The following is a 22,834-nucleotide window of genomic DNA, read 5'->3' as shown; positions in this document are numbered from 1 at the left end:
ACTGTTGGTCAGCTTTTTACATCTGATTCTGTGTATCATTCTCAAATATAACATTCCAGTCAAAGCCTTGGTAATATAACCAGTATTACTAATTATGACCTATTACAATAAGATTCGTATTGAACTTATGTAAATAAGTATATTGCCATGAAAATAATAATACTCAATAAGTGACTGAATTCTAAAAGGATCTGGATGGGAAAAAAGGTAAATGTTTTATTTTTTTTTTCAAACACTTTCAGGAAAGCATTAGAAACAAAATAAGAACTTTCTCTGGAGGACAGTAGCAATAATATCAGCAACAACAGCAAACATGAAAATCGCCATTGTTGAAGATCTGATGGAGGTTTATTATAATGCATCTTACAAGGAAATTTGGTTATTTCCATGACTTACAATACTTTAAGATAAAAACCATATATATAACTGATAATGGGACACTAGACATATCATGGACAATGAGAGTATTGAGAAATTTCTATGAACCTCATACATCTTATGAAATATTTATATTAATAACATTAACCCATGTATATGTAACCCAGGGAAGTTTAAGTGTTATTATTGGACAATACTTTTAATGCAATTTAATATATCAAATGAACTGAATTAGTTTCTCATCCCTCTTCTTACAAGGTGAAAGAACATATCCTATAAAATTTTCCAGGAGCCCTCTGGGTGATCTCAGAGTCAGTTTGAGGACAAGAAGATTTCATTTAATATTAGATTTTGGGAAGGCAAAATTGTCAAAAATATAAAAAGATTTTAACATTTGATTAAATAGGCTTACTGATTATTATGAAACAATACTTAGGTTATCTTAAATAATCAAGAACATGATAAAAGTGAACATAAATTTCAGGAAACCATTATGATAAAATGCAGAATCATGGTTTTCTAGGTAGATTACTCAAAAGATAAAAACCTTTTACAATCTAAGAGCAGACCAATAATCCAATGAAACTTTGTTGTAATTTTGTAGGAGTACATTTTTTTTATATGAAGATACATTTTTAACAATGTTTATTTGTTTTGAGAGGGGAAGAGCATGAGCGGGAGAGGGCAGAGAGTGAGAGGGAGACAGAGAAATTTCCTTGCTGTCAGCACAGAGCCAGATAATGTGGAGCTCGAACCCATGAACAGTGAGATCATGACCTGAGCCAAAATCAAGGGTTGGACGCTTAATTGACTGAGCCACCGAGACGCCCCTCAAGGTGCATTTGTTAAAACTAAAACAGTAATTCATTCAGATCTTAGCCAGCTTAGCTGAGTGAGATAAAATGGCTTTTTATTAAAGCTTTTACAACTTTTTTACATACATTCAGATTTTTTCCCTATACTTCCCCCTTTCTAATTCAGTACCAACCAGACATTGAACTTTAGAATAAAATTAATCTCTTTTTTTGCTGTCAAAAACACATCCTACATACATACTTTTCATGCATCATTCTCTTCAGCTTTATGATTTCCGGTAGTTTTATTAACATATATTATGATTTTTTTTAAATTTTTTTTCAACGTTTTCTATTTATTTTTGGGACAGAGAGAGACAGAGCATGAACGGGGGAGGGGCAGAGAGAGAGGGAGACACAGAATCGGAAACAGGCTCCAGGCTCTGAGCCATCAGCCCAGAGCCTGACGCGGGGCTCGAACTCACGGACCGCGAGATCGTGACCTGGCTGAAGTCGGACGCTTAACCGACTGCGCCACCCAGGCGCCCCAATGATTTTTAATTATAAGACAATGGTGACTTGTTCATTACATACCAGGATCTATATGAGAAGAGTAGCTAATTTTATGGATATGTCATTTCACATTTACAAGTATATGCTCATAGTATAGTTTCCTCATAGTACAATTTCTCATGCTTATTAACAGACCCAAATATATTTAGCTGCTCGGTACCATATAAAAACAAGATTCATAAATATATCAACTTAAATTTATCTTCATAACTGAATGTTTCAGTATTTTATCTCTTGAGGAATGATTTAGATGTGAATGGATATTTACTACTTAGGTTGCTTAACTTAGGTTGCAAGATACCAAAAAGATTTTGGAAACTTCTTTTAAAAAGACATACTATAACACCAACTGAAGCTAGCCAGCATCTCAAGTTATTTCCCTGATAACTATTTTTAAACTTATTTGATTACTAAACCCAAGTAGAGTAAAAATGTATGTTCCTGTTATACTTAATGCTGGTTGTAGAAGACACAGATGCTTTTGCCAAACCAAAAATCTTTAAATAATTATATTTTTCAAAGATTTAACCCAATCTCATGAACTTTACACAACACATCTATTTTTCTGAGAGTTTTAGGAATATTTACTTCATATATTCACTCACTTATCTCTAAGCCAATATGAATAGAACTCCTTTAAGGGATGTTATAAATTAATCTGATAATACCATACAGAAGTAGAAAAACATCACCTATGCATAACATATATACATAAACATATATGCATAAATATACATATAGATGTAAACAGACATCTAGATTTCCATTCTAAAATTTTAGCCATAGAATCAGTCAGTACAATAATGCAGAACTCACTGGTTTCTTTATCTTTTTATCTGAATTTTGTCTATGACAAATATGGAACAAGTTGAAATTACCTAGTTGATAAGTATGAAGCTGTATGTATATATACATACTTTTTAACCAGTATTTTAGAAGACTTTGTCCTGGTGTGAAATCTCATGGAGGCTATTTGCTGCCTTTTAAATGTGTGACTGAGGAAAAATAAAGTGACTATAGGAAGGTCTCCTGAGCCATCTGAGTGGATAAAATCCTCATTCTATTTCCAATTAGGCTTTTTTGTTTTCAGCCTCAAGTAGTTGCTTTGAGAGGACCCTGAGTTTTTTGGGAGCCCTGATGGCAGCACAAGGCCCAAAGTTCCTGTGACACTTGGAGATAAGTTGCTGGAATGAGAAAGGAAAGGTCTGGCGGGCATGAAGAGAGGTGGTGAAGAGGTAGGGTTGTGAAAGGGACATATCAAAGGATTCAGGGAAACTGGAGGGAAAATTGAAGGTGGTACAACTACAAAGGAAGAGAGGGGGTGACAGAAAGGGAGAGGTCTTAGAGGAGCCTGTCTGAGGAGATTTTAAGTTTCCCAAAGAGGCTACTGAAGTTTCATATTATCCTTAGTAAATTGTGCCAATAAGAAAGGTGGACAGGATTGATTGGACATACAGTCAGAAGGGGTTTGGGAAGGGGGTGTTCGTGATTGAAAAGTTACCATGGAAGAAATAGGATCAAGGAGAGAATAGAGAGGCTGTATAAACAGCAAACATTTTACAGCCCAGGAGTGGATCTGCATTTAGAACATTTCACATTTACAGGTATATGCTCATTAGTGCTGGGAGAAGAACTTGCAGTCCAGGAGTCAGGGAATAATCCCCGCTTGAGGCAGAGAGTCAGTTAGAACTTCTAGCCCCACAGGTACCTTTCAAACAAAGAAGCCTGCGCCTCTAACTCAACTTCTTACAAAGAGCTACCTCCATGGGACTCTAACCAAGTTTCTTACAAACAGAAAAACCTAGGATTCTAACCAGTTTCTTTTTGTCTGGAACTCTAACTCAGCTTCTAGAGTATAGGTAGATCTTAAGATTTAAAATCTGTCCTTACTAGCTTTAATAGACATTTGTACATAAAAATGGCTCCAGAGTAAGATTCACTACTAGATTCTTGATCAGTTAGTCAGGAATGAAGACAGAGGCTTCAAAGGCACATGCTGAAGATCTTGGATAAGAGGTCTAGGGATTCAGTGATGAATATGATTCTGAGTTATGGCACCTTAACTATTAAAAAAGAAAATATTTGTTCTGCTACTTGGGGAAAAGTGGTAAGGCAGAATCTATTCAGGACCATCACAATAGATACAGGGACTACTCTGGTGAAGTTTTATAGTGGGAGGGAAGGATAAAGCTTTTCTCCAAACACAACCAGGACAAGTGGAAATTTATAACCAAAAAACAGAGTGGGAGTGAGTGGATAGACAATTACTAAGAAGCATCAGGAGTAAGGGAAAACTCTGGCTAAACAAGCCAAACAGGATTCCTGCTATAGTCAGAACGAGCAAGGTGATCAGAAAGCATCTGGGGGATGCTGGAGAATAAGGAACCTGATACTAAGGATGATCAAGGACTGGGGATTCTGGCTAAAACATCTTAGGAGGATTCTGGGAAAAATTGGACAGTGAAGAGACAAATACAGAAGCCCCAAGTCAAGGGCTAGTTGAAAAGGAGCTCAGGAAAGTCTAAAGTTTGGTTGAGGGGAAAATTTCCCTAACCTAATGAGTAGTATGAATATATTTTAACTTTTGAAGACTTATGTAAATCAAATGGATTTAAGTTGGTTTATTTAAATAAAATTAAATTAATGAATGGAAATTATTATCATTTTTCTATAGAATTCTTACTCATTTTTTCCCAATTTTTTAATGGGAGTATAGTTGACACACAATGTTACGTTAGTTTCAGGTGTACCACATGATTCAACAGCTCTATATGTTATACTATGCTCACCTCAAGTGTAGCTACCACCTGTCACTGTATAGTCAATAGTATACCATCAATGGTGACAGATGGTAGCTACACTTGTGAGCTGTACCTTTTATCCCTGTGACTTATTCCAAAAGTAGAAACCTGTATCTCCCATTCTCCTTCGCCCATTTTGCCCATCTCTCCTCCCCCTCCCCTCTTGTAACCATCAGTTTATTTTCTGTATTTATGGGAGTGTTTCTGCTTTTTAGTTTGTTTATTCACTTATTTTGTTTTTTAGATTCCACATACAAGTAAAATCATATGTATTTCTCTTTGTCTGCCTCACTTATTTCACTTACGATAATACCCTTTAGGTCATCCATATTGTCACAAGTGGCAAGATCTCAATGTGTTTTTAGGGCTGAATGATATCACATCATATATATATATATATATATATATATATATATATATATATATACACATACACACACACACACACACACACACACATACACACACACACACACATCTACTTTATCCATTCATCTTTTGATGGACACTTGAATTCTCTCTGTATCTTGGCTGTTGTAAATAACACTGCAGTACATATAGGGGTAAGTATATCTTTTTTGAATTAGTGTTTTTGTATTCTTTGGATAAATATCCGGTAGGAAATTAATGGATCATATGATAATTCTATTTTGAATCTTTTCGAGGAAACTATACTGTTTTCCATGGTGGCTGCACCAGTTCACATTCCCTCCAATAGTGCACAAGGGTTTCTTTTTCTCCACATCCTCACCAACACTTTTTACTTCCTGTCTTTTTGATTGTAGCCATTCTGATAGGTGTCTGGTGATATCTCATTGTGGTTTCAATTTGCGTTTCCCTGATGATTAGTAATGTTGAGCATCTTTTCATGTGTCTGTTTGCCAACTATATGTCTTCTTTGGAAAAATGTTTATTCAGGTCCTCTGCCCATTTTAACTGAACTATTTAGGCTTTTTTGGTGTTAAGTTATAGTATGAGTTATTTATATTTTTTGGATATTAACTCATTTAGCACGTTGTTGTAATAGTTGTTTACAACTTGTTTTGTAATAGTTCACATATGTAGATTCCTTTGCTGTGTGAAAGCTTTTTAATTTGGTATAGTCCTTATTTTTCCTATTTTTTTATTTTTTAAATTTTTTTTAATGTTTATTTATTTTTGAGACAGAGAGAGACAGAGCATGAATGGGGGAGGGGCAGGGAGAGAGGGAGACACAGAATCGGAAGCAGGCTCCAGGCTCTGAGCTGTCAGCCCAGAGCCCGACGCGGGGCTCGAACTCACGGACCGTGAGATCGTGACCTGAGCTGAAGTCGGACACTTAACCAACTGAGCCACCCAGGTGCCCCATTTTTCCTATTTTTTTAAAGCAGTTAATTAATCCACTTACTTTATGCAAAAGGACATTTTAATTATTTAAATTGTTTCCTTAAATAGTGTGATATTTGGGAGTCCTCTCTCTCTCCCTCGCTCCCTCCTTTTTCTTTTGTTTCTTCCTCCCTTGCTACCCCCCACTGCTTTCCCTCCCTCCCTCCCTCCCTCCCTTCCTTCCTTCCTACTTTCCTTCCTTCCTTCCTTTTTCCTGGAGCTACTGGCAGCAGTAAATAAGCAATTCTAACACAACATTTATTAATTTATTAATTATATGCCCATTGCTAAAAATGTGAAATTCTATTCCAAACGGAATTACCTTCTTAAAAATAATCAAGCTGGTGTATTACACCTGCATATAGACATATAGTTATTAAATTTAATGTTTAATGTTACATTTAAATTGTACCTGTAGTTATTGCCATATAAATGGAGAATTTCTTTAATTGTTGACTCTATGCTGGCATAAGTTATCAAATATGTAGCTTATAAATCCCACTTTAACTCAGGCATTCCAGTCCACTAATTATATGTCTCTTTGTGAATGAGACCCTTTGGGACAATTACACACACCACTGCTTTTTTACATTTCAAACATGGTTTTATTTAGTATGGAATTTGCTGAAAAACCCCCTAATCTCTGTCCATATCTAAATATAATATAAAGATACAGCAAATATAGATGGTGTAGAGACAATCAATTTGAATGAACTTTTTAGAACTGAGTGGAAAAACCTAATTAACTATATAAAAATGGTTGGAAAACTAAAATAAAAATAAACAGTTCATTTTATTATAAAAACTTGAATGCTATCTGCAAGAAATACTGTAGAATGTCTACAGTAGTCAATCTGCTTCTAGATAATGTAAACTGATTTTGATAATGTAAACACAAATGGAATTTGTGTGTGTGAGTGTGTGTGTGTGTGTGTGTGAGTGTGTGTGTGTTTGATAGATATGAGGATTGATGTTTTGCAAATCAGTCTGTCTTACAGGCCTTCCTTGATGAACATATGCACTTATCTTACAATAAGGAAATGTCTTCTCTTTCAATCTCACTGTGTCTTCAGCAAAGAAAAGTTGATTGGTTTGATATTTGCCCAGTGAAATGTCTTATTCACTTTTTAAAGCTTTAAGAATCATAACTTCAAATTGAAGCTTCCAATTGAAAAGTATATCTAAACTTTGCTTAGAAATATAAATTATTCATTCTAACTTGAGTTGAAAAGTTATCTGTATGGATATCATGCCTATTTTATGATGCTTTCTGACAAATAGACCCTAGGTAAATTTTAGTGGTGATTTTGTCATTGCAAGGCCTAAGCAAAATTGGAAGAAAATGAAGTTTATCTTTTTCTCCTTCTATCTCATTTCCATACTTCATGCCTATTTCCTGAGACTCTAATTCCTTTATCTTCATGCTATATTCTACATCATTAATAGCAAAGCGCTTCTGAGGTTTAATGTGGGATTTCACATGCTCAAAAGAATGAAAAGTCAATGATATAATTTTAAGCACCAACAACCTATCTAGGTAAAGGACATTTTATTCTTGAGTGGGGTTCTTGTGCCTTCAAAATAAGACTCTGAGGTCCTGCTTTTGGTGTTCAGTTGAGGCCAAACCTGGTCTGTGATTTATTTAGCCTTTATTACACCTTAAACAAGTGGATTGGAGGAGGAAATAAAAGATAGGTGTCAATAAAATGAAGGAAATAAACATAACCTTTAGTACCTTCATCTAGGGAAAACTGTTGTTGATAATTTGGGGTGTAAATGTTTTTTTCCTCCACATACAGACACACACTCAGATACACGTTGCTTATGGCAAAATTGGCTTTAAGTTGGTAAATAGTACATCTAAACATTGTACATTTAACAAGATAATAATAGACATCTTTTAGGTCAATAACTATTTATAAGCCATATGTTTCATTGAATTAGTGCATTTTATTATTTGGATGAACCTTAATTAACCTTACCAAGCTCCTGAAATGGAACGTATTGTTTGATAAAAATCTTGTTATTTTATTCAGTGCTTCTAAGAATATCTTTACAGCTTATTCTTGGTCTACCATTTTCAGATATTTGCTTTATAAAAACATCCAAAAGTTAGAAATACAATTGCAAATAAATATTTAAATCTCTTTGTAAAGAAGTTTTTGAGATTATTTGAAGATAATTGTACATTATTATTATAAAGTCACAAGTTTTTCCATGCAAACGATTCATTTTCACCTTTAACTTTTGGTTATTTGACACATGGTTACTTTAGAAATGAGATTAACAAAGCAATTGATGAATTTTAATAAAAGACATAAAACTTGCCCTATTTTCCTAGGTCCCAGCCTTGAGTGAGACATACTTGTTACAAATATACTCCAGGATACTTGCTGAACTATTGGTTAGCATTTTCTCTCCCTTTTTACAGAGACAGGAACAAGTATAAATCACATTGAAAAGAATTGTTTGATTTCATCTTATTTGTCTTTTGAGGATTCATTCTTATATTTGGCATCAATTATAAAGTAGTTATTTCTAAAACGTAACATTTTTCTGCATCCAAATGTGAAATAAGGAATTTTAATTTTATTCCACTTGTATTTTTGGTCCTATCTAAATTAACGTACATGTTGAACAGTTTTGAATAATACATTATTCAGACTAAAAACGATTCACAATTAGAAGACAGTCATTTCATTTTAAATAATCAAGCAACTTTCTTTGGTTGTGAATGTGTGAGTGTGGTAGAGTGAGAGAGAACAGGAGAGAGAGAAAAAGATTGATTAATTGAAAGAGAAAGAAAGGCAGAGACAGACATAGAAAAAATTATAACACCATTCATGAAATGAAAATATTTCCATTTTTAAAATAAAAGCATTGGATAGTATCTTGTGGTAAAATACTTAAAACAGGAAAATAGGGATATGTTCCTTTCAAAAAATGTGACTAGAAAAAAAATAAGCTTGTATATTTATTTGTTAAAAAATGGATGTATATGTATCTATACACACACACACATACACACACACACACACATATATATATATATATATATATATATATACACACACACACACACACATAGTTTATTGTCAGTATTTAGAGGAGTATAAATTTAGAAGAAAATCAAAAGCAAATGTTATAAAATGTTTTTATTTTATTTATTTAAAAATTTTTTAATGTTTATTTGTATTTGACACAGAGAGAGGCAGAGCATGAATAGGGGAGGGGCAGAAAGAGAGGGAGACACAGAATCTGAAACTGGCTCCAGGCTCTGAGCTGTCAGCACAGAGCCTGCCGCAGGGCTCGAACTCTCAGACTGCAAGATCATGACCTGAGCCGAACGAAGTTGGACGCTCAACCGACCGAGCCACCCAGGCACCCCAAGATGTTTTTAGGCTAGTAAGTGTAACTGTTAGGACACTAATAGAAGCTAATTAAAATTGAGTGTTTCCTGGGATGCCTGGGTGGCTCAGTCAGTTAAGCATCTCACTTCATCTCAGGTCATGATCTCACAGTTCATGGGTTTGAGCCCCACATCAGGCTCTGTGCTAACAGCTCAGAGCCTGGAACCTGCTTTGGATTCTATGTCTCCCTCTTTTTCTGCCCCTCCCCCACTCGTGCTCTATCTCTGTATCTCAAAAATAAATAAATGTTAAATTTTTCTTAAACTGAGTGTTTCTTAATAAAAAGAAAAGCAATAAAATGAATTTTTTAAATTGAAATATCTCTATAGTCCAAGGTTAAGTCAGATTCCAGGTGCATCTTTATTTATGGCTTAAATTGTGTCTACAGTCTCCATGTCCATCATGAAATCACATATGGTTACATTGACACTCAAATCTCATCATTTATTCCAGGAGAAGAAGATTTGGATAATTCCTTAATAAATTAAATAAGTTCCTAAAATGATGAACAAAGACAAGTCATTCTTCCATTCCAGAAGCAGTATGTGTAACACGTGGACCCTAAGATACCTACCACTTTGGTCGAAATCAGGTGCTAGACCAACAAACACATCTGGGCTGAGTGTGGGAGAAAATTCATTTCTCTGGAGTAAAATGTAAGGTGTGCTGCCCCATGAAACTGTAGTAAATGCTGAGTAAAACAAAACAAAACAAAACCCCATAGGGGCGCCTGGGTGGCGCAGTCGGTTAAGCGTCCGACTTCAGCCAGGTCACGATCTCGCGGTCCGTGAGTTCGAGCCCCGCGTCGGGCTCTGGGTTGATGGCTCAGAGCCTGGAGCCTGTTTCCAATTCTGTGTCTGCCTCTCTCTCTGCCCCTCCCCCGTTCATGCTCTGTCTCTGTCCCAAAAATAAATAAACGTTGAAAAAAAAATTAAAAAAAAAACCCCAAAATATTAGCACAACCAGGAAAGAAAAAATTTATATTTTAGAGTATATTCATTGAACAAATGGAAAGAAGTGACATGTTCATTACATAGGAACTGTAGATTCTTATGAGATGAATATGAAGACAAACATAAACTAAAATATTACAACACCCAAAATGCAAATCACCATCAGGAGTCTGTGCCTGTGAGAAAGATGTTGGCACTGAGCAATGGGAGGACTTTGACCGACCACACTGTAGAACATGTGCAGTGAACATGGAGCTGAATGTACCTTTAGAACTGAATGTATCTTGGGGCGCCTGGGTGGCTCAGTCTGTTGAGCAGCCGACTTTGGCTCGGGTCATGATCTCGCGGTCCGTGAGTTCAAGCCCCGCGTCAGGCTCTGTGCTGACAGCTCAGAGCCTGGAGCCCGTTTCAGATTCTGTGTCTCCCTCTCTCTCTGCCCCTCCCCTGTTCATGCTCTGTCTCTCCCTGTCTCAAAAATAAATAAAATGTTAAAAAAAAAGAACTGAATGTATCTTTAGAAATGATAGAAATTAAGAAATCTAATAAAGGTTCTATAGTAGGAAAAATATCAAAATCTTAGAGGCCAAGCCCATGATAAGGATTTAGTGAGGGAATTTTCACTTGTTGTGTCAAGGGGGATGATCAGTGGTCCCAAAAGGTTTAACATAACAGCTCAGTAAAAAGGACTTAATATTTTTGTTTTTTTATTTTTATTTTTTTTTTTAAATTTTTTTTTTCAATGTTTATTTATTTTTGGGACAGAGAGAGACAGCATGAACGGGGGAGGGGCAGAGAGAGAGGGAGACACAGAATCGGAAACAGGCTCCAGGCTCTGAGCCATCAGCCCAGAGCCCAACGCGGGGCTCGAACTCACTGACCGTGAGATCGTGACCTGGTTGAAGTCGGACGCTTAACCGACTGCGCCACCCAGGCGCCCCAGGACTTAATATTTTTGAATGTCTTAGCAAGATCTTATCTTCACCCAAATTCAGATCATAATTGAAAATAATCTCCCAGAAGAGAGCTTATATTTATGAAATGGGTGAATTTCACTTTTGGTAAGTCACTTCTAAAGAAGGAGCAGAAATAAATAGAACTAAACAAGAAGGCAGCAGATACGTAGGCAGATCTGAAAGTAGAAGTTGAGGAGATCTGCATAGCATAGAGAACATAGGTATGGAAAGAGGAAAAACATGTCTTGTGAAGAAAAGGAAATGCCCAGGGAATGGGAAAAGTTAAGACTGAGATAGTGTAAGAAGACAAGATACACAGAAGACGAGCCAGTCCAGATCATACCACAGAGTCCAGGTCAAATTTAGATGATAGACTATGGGAAAATACATTGTAGATGGATTCATTCAGTGATCAAAAGTAGAAGTCCACTTGTGGAAGTAGGATGATTGCTTAATCTACTAACACTTCCTTTTCCTCTTTATATGTATTAATTTCCTTTTCTTTTGTCCCTTTATTCCTGGGACCATAATGCTAAAACAAATGTGACTTCTGTCTTGAAGATCCTCTACTGTGAGCCATGCATGGTTCCCTTATCTACATCAGGAAATTATTTTAACTTGGAGTCAATATAACTAGTAGTTAACAGATGGAGTCAGATTTATTGAAGTGAATTCTCTGATCTTTAACTTGGTAACTGTTTATTACTATACTTGTTGCTTAATGCTCTGTTACCTCAGGTTTCCATCTATAAAAGCATATAGTAATAGTGTCAGTGCCTTCAGGTTGCTCTGAGGATTAAATGAGATACAACCTATAAAATGCAAATTTAGGACAAGCCCTATACAGAGTAAGTTCTCAATATTTTTAGTTTTTTTTTTATTATATTTTTATTAAGATCCAAGCTCTTGTAATCTCATACAATTCCTATGCCTTGATATTTTCTTGTTACTTCTATATTTCTTGAAATATTGCAGTGTTTTCATAAATGTATGTTACAATGTATATAAAAGCACCACTGCTTCTCTGTCCTCCCCCTGAAGATTTCTTAAATATTTCCTATAGGGTAAAAACACGATAATTTCTCTTTCTCCTCATTCCTTTCCTTCTGTTGACAGGGAATGAGAGAATGTCTTCCCAGTGTGCCCATTACCTTGCATTTTACTTGCTGTTCTTTTGGTCTTAACTGTTGTATCTCATTCAAGCAGTTTGAGCACAAAACAATTCTGGACTCAGATTTCAGCATAGGGAAGGTAGGATGGAGAAATAGAGAAGAAGGTCTTGTTCCAACCCAGTGTGCAAGAGTTTTCTGCAATGAGAAGTCAAGCAAAACCTACACTTAGCAATAAAATAATTTTAACTTAGCAGATCTTTTGTGCTTGTATCTTCCAAGAGATTCTCGTAGAAAGGGATGTCTGTGACCTAAGGTAGGTTTGATGTTCCTTTTTCCCCTTGCTATAGGATATGGCCCTTTTACCACAATTTCTCATTTATTTATTTATTTAAAAATTTTTTTTTAACGTTTATTCATTGTTGACACAGAGAGAGACAGAGCATGAATGGGGGAAGGTCAGAGAGCAAGGGAGACACAGAATCTGAAACAGGCTCCAGGCTCTGAGCTGTCAGCACAGAGCCGGATGCGGGGCTCGAACTTACGGACCGCGAGATCATGACCTGAGCTGAAGTCGGACACCCAACCGACTGAGCCACCCAGGTGCCCCTCATTTATTTTTATATATTTAATATCTTGATTTATCTTCTGTTTCTAAAATTCATTGAGATTGCTGGTATTTGATTGTGTTAGTTTCAATTTTCTTTGAAACCATGGGAAAAATTCTTCAGAATCAAGAAGTTTGAACCCAGTTAGAAAGTAGATACTTACTTTACTTATCACTTTTAGGTTTTCTTTTCCCACTATAAATGTTTGTATTTTCCAGTTCAGATGTTACATTTAAAATATTTTATCTATTTATCATAGTTGTATTTATAAAATCCAACCTTAAAATGATAAAATGAAAATAAATGTAGTTGAGGCTAAAATAAATAAGCTTTCAAGAAAAAATGATAAAATTTGAGAAAAATTTAAAAATGGCCTATTTAATATATACTATTGAATTAAAATTTTATTTAACAAATAAGTAGTAGTATTCCAACAGACAAATGACTTTCAGAACCGAAAAGCTGGAGAGAAAGAAGCAAATACACCTCAGCTGAGGTGGTGTTTATTTGTTGTTTTTTGTTTGTTTGTTTGTACTTTTTGGTTTATTTTGATTCTACATATAAGTGAGATCTATAGTATTTGTCTGACTTATTTCACTTAATCCCTTCAAGGTCCATCATGTTGTTGCATATGGCAGAATGCCTTCTTTTTTATGGGTGAATATTCATATTCACATCAACATATATCAATATTCTTTATTTGTTTTCTTTACATGTTTTATCCCATTTCAAGTTTTCTTTATCCATCCACCAGTAGAAACTAGACTGATCGATATCTTATCTATTGTGAATAATGTTGCAAAGAACATGGGGTGCAGATATTTCTTGAGATCATGGTTTCATTTTCTTTGGGTGTATGCCTAAAAATGGGATTGCTGGATCATATGGTAGTTATATGATGATGATTTTTTTTAGGAATACACACACACACACACACACACACACGTATACATAATAATGGAATATTATTCAGCCCTAAAAATAATTAAGTTATGCCATTTGTAACAACATGGATGAGCGTGGGTGACATATGCTAAGTGAAATAACCAAGGTTCAGAAAGGCCAGTACTACATGACTTCACTTATAAGTGAACAAAGAGTGGAATGATGGTTGCCATGGGCTGAGGAGTGAGGAAAATGGGGAGACACTGGTCAAGGGTACAAATATTCAGTTATGTAGGATGAGTAAGTTCTGGAGATCTAATGTATAGAATGTTTACTGCAGTTAATAATACTATATTGTATACTTGAAATTTGCTACAAGAGCAGGTCTTAAATGCTATCACCAAAACAAAACAAAACAAAAGAAAACAAAACAAAACAAAACACCTATGTGAACTGATGGCTATATTAATTAGCCTGATTGTGGTAATGACTTTACAATGTATACATAAATCAGAACATCACATTGTATATCATAAATATATAATTTTTATTTGTCAATGTTACCTCAGTAAAGCTTGGGGAAGAAAAACCAGTTGTGAAAGAGGATTTCTCTACCAAAATAACATCAGGGAAGATAATGAGGAAAGAATTTGCCTATGGATGAATACAAATTAGAGAAAAACAGATCTGGGATATGAAAGGAAAGGGGTTCAATCCTAGTAATATTGTCTGATCCACTCGTGCCTACAAAGGAGATACTCACTTTTGACACTGGCATCAGAGAGGAGGCAGGACCCAGATAGAAGATGACTGTGCAGTCTCTATTCTGACAGGATCAGAAAGTGAAGTAGCTAAGTGCAATAACAGAGAGAAACATGGAGCCAATATGTCATGATAATCAGTAAAATGTCAGCAAATTCCTGCTCAGACTGATAGACCAGGATCAGATTTCAACCCAAACTTTGCCTTTGCACTACAACTCTAGGAAAATATACTGATAGTAGTGGGTTTAGTGGGGATATAAACATTAATTTAAAGAAAAAAAACAACTCAGTTATCATAATTGTACACTTACTTGGTAGACCAGGCTCCATATACAATAGATGTTGTGTAGCCTTCTCTCAGGTTGCGTAAAATTTTGAAATATTTGGAAACTTTATTAAATATTTCTCTGGAGGTGTTTAGCATCTCATAGAGTTTTGGTGAAGTTCTTTCTCGAGGCAAGAGGTAGATTAAATGTTCTTTTGAAATACTTTTCAGATTAATGATTAAATGGTATTTGCTTTTATGTTCAGTATAAAAGTCAGTATTTATACTTCAAAACCAGTGGCCTTTATGATTTTTTAAATTCTGTGACAGTTTTATTATTTATATAGGAAAAACTTGAATCTCCTTAGGCACTGCATAATAAGAATTATGTCATATAGAAGAATTGAATTTTCTTTTAATCTTTGGTGACTGTTTTTTTGGGTAGCAGAGTGTAGATATCTATAGTCCATCCAAAGCAGCAGGTGAAATGTGTTAGCTCTAAACGTCATCGCTTTTTAGTGGATTTCTCTTTGCTTAAATTACAGCTAGGTATCTATAATCACCTTGATATCTTTTGCCTGTCTTCATTCCAATACAGTGGCTATGTAATATATTAGGCCACATTTGAGAGTCTGGTAATACAGGATCCTAACCCATTCCTCCAAGTATTAGCTGTAAGACTGGAAGAATAATTTATTAACTATAAAGTTCCATTTCTTCGTAATAAATTTACATGAGTTATTTTATTAAAGTAAAATACAAAAGATACATAAAATAGACACATATTTTAGAGCCCTGTTTATTTCAGATGCCTCTTAATAAAAATTTGCTGAACCTAAATTGATTTATTGTTTTTGATGTTTGGTTAAAATAAAATAAGAAATTGACTTTGTATTTAATTAATTCAATTTCTTTGTCAGAATATTTAAAAATAATAGCATATCATTAAATAATTTTAAATTATATTTCATCCTTACAGCATCCGAAATAAGTCAGTATCATTATTTTGCTTTTACACATGAGAAAACTGAAGCACAATAAATTAAGTAACTTGACCCTAAGGTCACAAATTTTGAGTGGCCAAAATGGGATGTAAACACAGATCTGAATCCACAACATATACTCTCAGCTAAATACTCCATGATAGTCCTGCTTCTACTTTTAATTGGCATGGTATTGATCCGTTTATCTTCTTTGCTTCAGAATTTTTTTCTGTAATATAGAGATTGGGACCACATGATTTCTAAAGCACCTTCTGTCTCACATATTTTATTCTATGAGACAATAACTGGATATATTTTTAAGCATTTGAAACACCAGTGAGCGTTATTCATTTCCCCATCCAAAAATAACTTCTAACATATTTTTGCTAATTAATCCTTCTGTACACAAATGGAATTAATGTAGCTGTAAGTAGTTTCCATTGGAATAAGAATCCTTTTTTGGGGCCCTTTGTTTTTAATTTTTTTGTCAAATAAAAGTTGTATGTATTTTAGGTACACAAGACATTGTTTTGATATATGTATACATTATGAATTTATTACCACACTCAAGCTAATTAACATAGTTATTAACACTCTTAGTCATTTTTTTGTGTAGTGGTGGGGTGGGGGAGGATTTCAACTGTATAAAGCAATACTATTAACTGGTGTCACCATGATGTCCATTAGATTTCCAGAGCTTATTCATCCTGCACCTGGGAACTATCATTCTACTTTTAGTTTCTATGATTTCACATTGTTAGATTCCACATATAAATGAGGTCATGTAGTATTTGTCTTTCTGTGCCTGGCCTGTTTTACTCAGCACAGTGCTGTCTAGGCACATCCATGTTGTCACAAATGGCAGGATTTCATTCTTTAAAAGGCTGAACAATATTCCATTGTGTATATAGCACATCTTCGTTATCCATTCACCTGTCAATGGATATACAGTTGTTTCCATATCTTTGCTACTGTTAGTAATGCTACAATGAACATGGGAGTGCAGATATCTCTTAGAGATACTGACTCTATTTTTTGGTTATATACCCAGAAGTGGGATTCTGGATCTTATGGTAGTTCTATTTCTAATATTTTTGAGAAACCTCCATACATGTGTCCATAGTGGCTGTAGTAGTTTCCATTCCCAACAATGCAAAAGTGTAACCATTTTCTCCACATTCTTATCAGCATTTATCATTTATCTTTCATTCTAACGATGTGAAGTGACATATCTTGTGGTTTTGATTTGCACTTCACTGATGATTGGTGACATTGAGCATTTTTTCATAGACCTATTGACTATTTGTATGTCTTCATTTAAGAAATGTTTATTCAGATTCTTCACTCATTTTTTAATTAGGTGATTTGTTTTCTTGCTATTGAGTTATATGATTTCCTTATATAATTTAGGTAGTAACCCCACATAAGGTATATAGTTTGCATATATATATATTTTTTTTTCTTTTCCATTGGTTCCCTTTTCATTCTGTTGTTTCCTTTACCTTGAAGAAACTTTTTAGATTGATACAATCCCAGTTTTCTATTTTAGCTTTTGTTGGCTGTATTTTTGGTGTTATTTCAAAAAAAAATTATTCCCCAGATCAATGTCAAGGAGCCTTTTCTCTATGTTTTCCTTCTAGGAATTTTATGGTTTCAGGTTTTATGTTTAAGTCTTTAATACATTTCGAGTTAATTTTTTGTTTAAGGTGTGAGATAAGGGTTTAATTTAATTCTTCTTCAGGTGGACATCAGTTTTCCCAACACAATTTATTGAAGATATATTCTTTCTTTATTACACATTTTTTACACCCTTGTCAAATATCAATTTCCTATAAATGCATGGATTTATTTCTGGGTTCTCTGTTCTGTTTTATTGGTGTGTAGGTCTCTTTTTATGCCAGTATCAGACCATTTTGATTCATACTGTAGCTTTGTAATATATTTTAAAGTCAGAAAGTGCAATACTTGCCTCCAGTTTCATTTTTTTGCTCAAAATTTCTTCGGTTACTTGGGGTCTTTTGTGGTTTTATATGAATTTAATTTTTTTCATTTCTGTGAAGAATATCATTAGGATTTTGATAGCTAATTGTATTGAATCTGTAGATCACTTTGTGTGCTACTGATATTTTAACAATATTAATCCATGAAAATGGTATGTCTTTCCATGTAACTCTGTCTTCTTTAATTTTCTTCATCAGTGTTTTATTACTTTCAGTGTACATACAAGTCTCTCACAACTCTGGTTATGTTTATTCCTAAGTATTTTATTCTTTTAGTTGTGGTTGTAAGTGGGATTGTTTTCGTAATTTGTTTGTTTCTATATAGGAAAGCCACTGATATTTGTATGTTGACTTGGTATGCTGCAAATATTCTGAATTTATTTTATTTAGTCCAACACTTTATGTTGTCTTTAGGGTTTTCTACCTACATGAGTCATCTGCAGAGATGTTTTAACTTAATTTTTTATTTGAATGTATTTTATTTCCTTTTCTTACCTAATTGCTTTATCTAGGACGTGTTGACTAGAAATAGCAAGAGTGGACATCCTTGCCTTGTACCAGATACTAGAGGGAAAGCTTTCAGTTTTTCCCCATTGATTATGATTGGCTGTAGCCTTTTTTTTCCGTTTACTTATTTATAAAATTTTTTTAACGTTTATTTATTTTTGAGAGAGTGTCAGGGGGGAGGGATAGAAAGAGAGGAAGACACAGAATCTGAAGCAGGCTCCAGGCTCTGAGCTGTTAGGCTGTTAGCACAGAGCCAGATGCAGGGGCTCAAACCCATGAACCTCGAGATCATGACCTGAGCTGAAGTCAGATGCTTAACTGACTGAGCCACCCAGGGGCCCCATAGCTATAGGCTTTTTATATATGGCCTTTATTGTGTTGAAGTAATTCCCTTCTATACGTAATTTGTTGAGAGGTTTTGTCATAAATAGATGTTGAATTTTGTCAAGTGCTTTCTGCGTCTGTTGAGATAATCATACTGTTTTTATCTTTCATTCTGTTAAAGTCATGTATCACAGTGATTTACAAGTTTTTTTTTTTAAAAAATTAAAGTTTATTTTATTTTTGAGACTGGAAGGGCAGAGAGAGAGGGAGACAGCACCCAAAGCAGACTTTGTGCTGACAGCAGAGATTCCTGTGTGGGGCTTGAACTCATGAACCATGAGATCATGACCTGAACCAAGTCAGAAGTTTGACTGAGCTACTCAGGTGCCCCTGATTTACATATACTAAACCCACTTTGCGTTCCAGGGATAAACCCACCTGGTCATGGTTTATAATTCTTTTAATATGCTGTTGAATTTGGTTTTGCTAGTATTTAATATAGAATTTTTATATCTGGGTTCATCAGGGGTATTGGCTGTTAGGATTCTTTTGTTTGCTTTTTTGTAGTGTCTGTGTCTGGCTTAGATGTCAGGGTGATGCTGGCCTCATAAAGAGTTTGGAATTATTCCCTCTTCTATATTTTGAAGATTTTAAGAAGGACTGGTATTGATTTTTCTTTCAGTGTTTAATAGAATATACCAGTGAAGCCATCTAGTCTGGGCTTTTCTTTGTTAGGATACTTTTGATTCCTGATTCAATCTCCTCATTATTGGTCTGTTCATTCTTCATGTCTCTTCTTGATTCAGTTCTACTAGGTTCTGTGTTTCTAGGAATTTATCCATGTTTTTCGGTTTGTTGGTATATAATTATTCATCTTAATTCTTTATAATCCTTTTTATTTCTGAGGCATCCATTTTAATATCTCTTTTCCATTTTTTATTTTATTTATTTGAATCTTCTCGCCCTTTTTGCTAGTTAGTCTAGCTGAGTTTGTTGATTATATTTTTTCAAAGCACCAACTTAGTTTTGTCTATTTTCTTTGTTGTTTTTCTATTTTCTTTTTATCTCTGCTTTAATCTGTATTATTTCTTCTTTCTGCTAATTTGAGTTTAGATTTTTTTTCTAGTTTCTTGACATTTAATGTAAGGCTTTTTTGAGATCTTCTTTTATAAATGAGATATAATCGACTTTTTATATTATTTTTATATTTCATATTAATTTTACATGTACAACATAATAATTTGGTGATTAAATATTGCTAAACAGTCTTTCTTATTTTTTATTATAGGCATTTATCATTATAAGCTTCCATAGTAACATTGTCTTTGCTGCATTCTATAAATTTTGGCATACTGTGTTTTTATTTTTGTATCAAGATATTTTAAAAATTTCCTTTTGATTTATGTAATGATGTAATTTGATGTAATGATCAAGTGTGTTGTTAAGTTTTCGTGTGCTTTGAATTTTCTAGCTTCTTTACTTTTAGTGATTTCTAGTTTCATTCCATTTGTGGTCAGAAAAGATACCTAGAATGATTTTCATCTTAAACTTAATAAAATTTATTTCATGAATAAGATGTGACCTATCCTGGAGAATGTTCTGTGTGTACTTTAAAAAATGTGTTTATTTGCTGGTGGGTAGAGAATTCTATCTATGTCTGTGTATTTGGGCTAAAGCGTTATTCAGGTAAGCTGTTTCTTTATTGATTTTCTTTTTGGATTTTCTATTCTTATTCAATGTGGGGTATTAAAGTCTTCTATTGTGTTTCTATCAATTTCTCTTTTGGGGGTCTTTTAAATGTCAAGTAATCACTCCTAGCAGAAGCTTTAAGTTACATGATTTTCCATATCATGGGCCTGGTCTAATTCTCGTAGAGTTCTCTCACTAACCTGTTCTTTATGATTAGAGGAGAATCATAGATAACTGTATCATACTTCTTTATATTATTAATTTTCAAGATAAGGAGGGCCAGCATTCTTCTCCCTTAACCTCCATTCAATATGCTTCGAATATAGTAAAGCAATATATGTGCATAAACTATGAAAGGCTATTGCGTGAAATATGTAATTATCACAATGGAGCTTATCATTGTGTGGCTGGTAATACAGCCACACAGTGAAAGATTAAAGCTGAAAAGTCACAGATATAGAAGAATCTAAAGATTTTGAACTAAGAAAACATTAAAATAATTACAGATAAACGGTGGATATTTGTAAAGAAGAATAATGTAATATTCAATATAGTTGTTTATGTGATCTATGTAATTAATAAAAACACAATTCTGAGAGATTAGAGCCATGTATATTTTGTTAGATTAAGTATTACTGTAAGCCCACCAGCAAAAGACCACTATGGGCACAGCCATAGTCAAATAAAGTATGTCTATTGAGCTTGCTGCAGTAAGAGAAGAAAACGCTTCAGAGGGAATCTGAGAAATGTCTCATTAATAGGAGTGGGGAGGTTTTTTTTTTTTTTTAATTTTTTTTTCAACGTTTATTTATTTTTGGGACAGTGAGAGACAGAGCATGAACGGGCGAGGGGCAGAGAGAGAGGGAGACACAGAATCGGAAACAGGCTCCAGGCTCTGAGCCATCAGCCCAGAGCCCTACGCGGGGCTCGAACTCACGGACCGCGAGATCGTGACCTGGCTGAAGTCGGACGCTTAACCGACTGCGCCACCCAGGCGCCCCATGGAGTGGGGAGTTTTTATAGAATTTGGCCTTGTGATTATAAGAAAGGGAGAGGAAAATAAGGACCAGCACAGGACTGCTTGCTATCAAGTAGCAAGAATATGTAGTGATTGGATATCTCAGTAATACTTGTCGAAGTGTTGAGAGGAATGGTATTGGACTAAAATATCATTGGTTAAAAAAAAAAAAAACAACAAAAAAAAAACAAAAAACAAAAACAAAACAGCCATAACTCAAAAGGAGGGTGTTATTCATTTTACATCCATGGTGTGGCCATTGGAGAAGCACTGTTTTTATGGCTTTGTCAATATCCCACCATTAACATTGTTTTATGGTCTGTTAGGAACATCACAGTCTGGTTATCAGCCGGATGGCTTTTACTTTTGAATATTTATGCACCTCTAAATGATTCAGGATGGTTAATCATTTATTCATTCAAAAATTTGTGAGGCACCTGGGTGGCTCAGTACGTTAAATGTCTGACTTTGGCTCAGGTCATGATCTCACTGTTGGAGTTCAAACCCCTGCATCAGGCTCTGTGCTGACAGATCAGAGCCTGGAGCTTGCTTCGGATTCTGTGTCTCCTTCTCTCTCTGCCCTTCCCTCACTCAGATTCTATCTCTCTCCCCCTCTCAAAAATAAATAAACATTAAAAAAAAAGTCTTTTTTAGACTGGGTGCCTCGGTGGCTCGGTCAGTTAAGCATTTGACACGTTATTTTGGCTAGGACATGATTTCATGGTTTGTGAGATGGAGCCCTGCCTCAGGATCTATAGTGACAGCATGAAGCCTGCTTGGGATTCTCTGTCTCCCTTTCTCTCTGCCCCTCCCCTGCTTCCACTCTCTCTCAAAATAAACTTAAAAATACATTGCCTCCACTTTCAAAATCCTGCAAAACTCTCAGCACTTAGTCCAGTCTCTGAAATCTCTTTATTATCTTTTCCACTGAATATTTCATCCTTCCTTCCCTTGATGGTTCCTTCAACAAAGGGAGAACCAATTATATTATAGACTGTGGGTTAGCTTAGGTGTAAAAAGGAATATGATCCTAGGCTCATAGAATTCAGTCTTGTGTGAGAAGAAAGTAGTGTATGATGAATTCTAGTATAAATACCTAAACCAATATGGTAGGACTACTGATAAAGTATGCATTTATTGATTATTTATTGCTGTGATTCTTTTGTTCTAATATATAACGATACACACTGTTTGGTTATTCTTGGTATTTGTAGAGCAGCATTAAAACTTTATTAAATAAATGAAATCTTATTTTTTTTAATTCTTGAAGTGAGCTGATGGTCATATATTGTAGTTAAATGAGAGCTACCAAATGTATAGTATGTAGGCAGTCTTTTACTTTATGTCAACTCAAACACAGTATATCATACCTCTCTCACTGAACTTGATGTGGGTTCAAAATCTTCAGCACAGTATTCTAGTCAGTTGGTACCAATTAATCATTGATAGAATTTA

This window comes from Felis catus, chromosome B1, assembly GCF_018350175.1.
Source record: "Felis catus isolate Fca126 chromosome B1, F.catus_Fca126_mat1.0, whole genome shotgun sequence".
Classification (NCBI taxonomy): Eukaryota; Metazoa; Chordata; class Mammalia; order Carnivora; family Felidae; genus Felis; species Felis catus.
The sequence above is the reverse complement of the archived record's forward strand: the minus strand, read 5'-3'. Positions refer to the sequence as shown.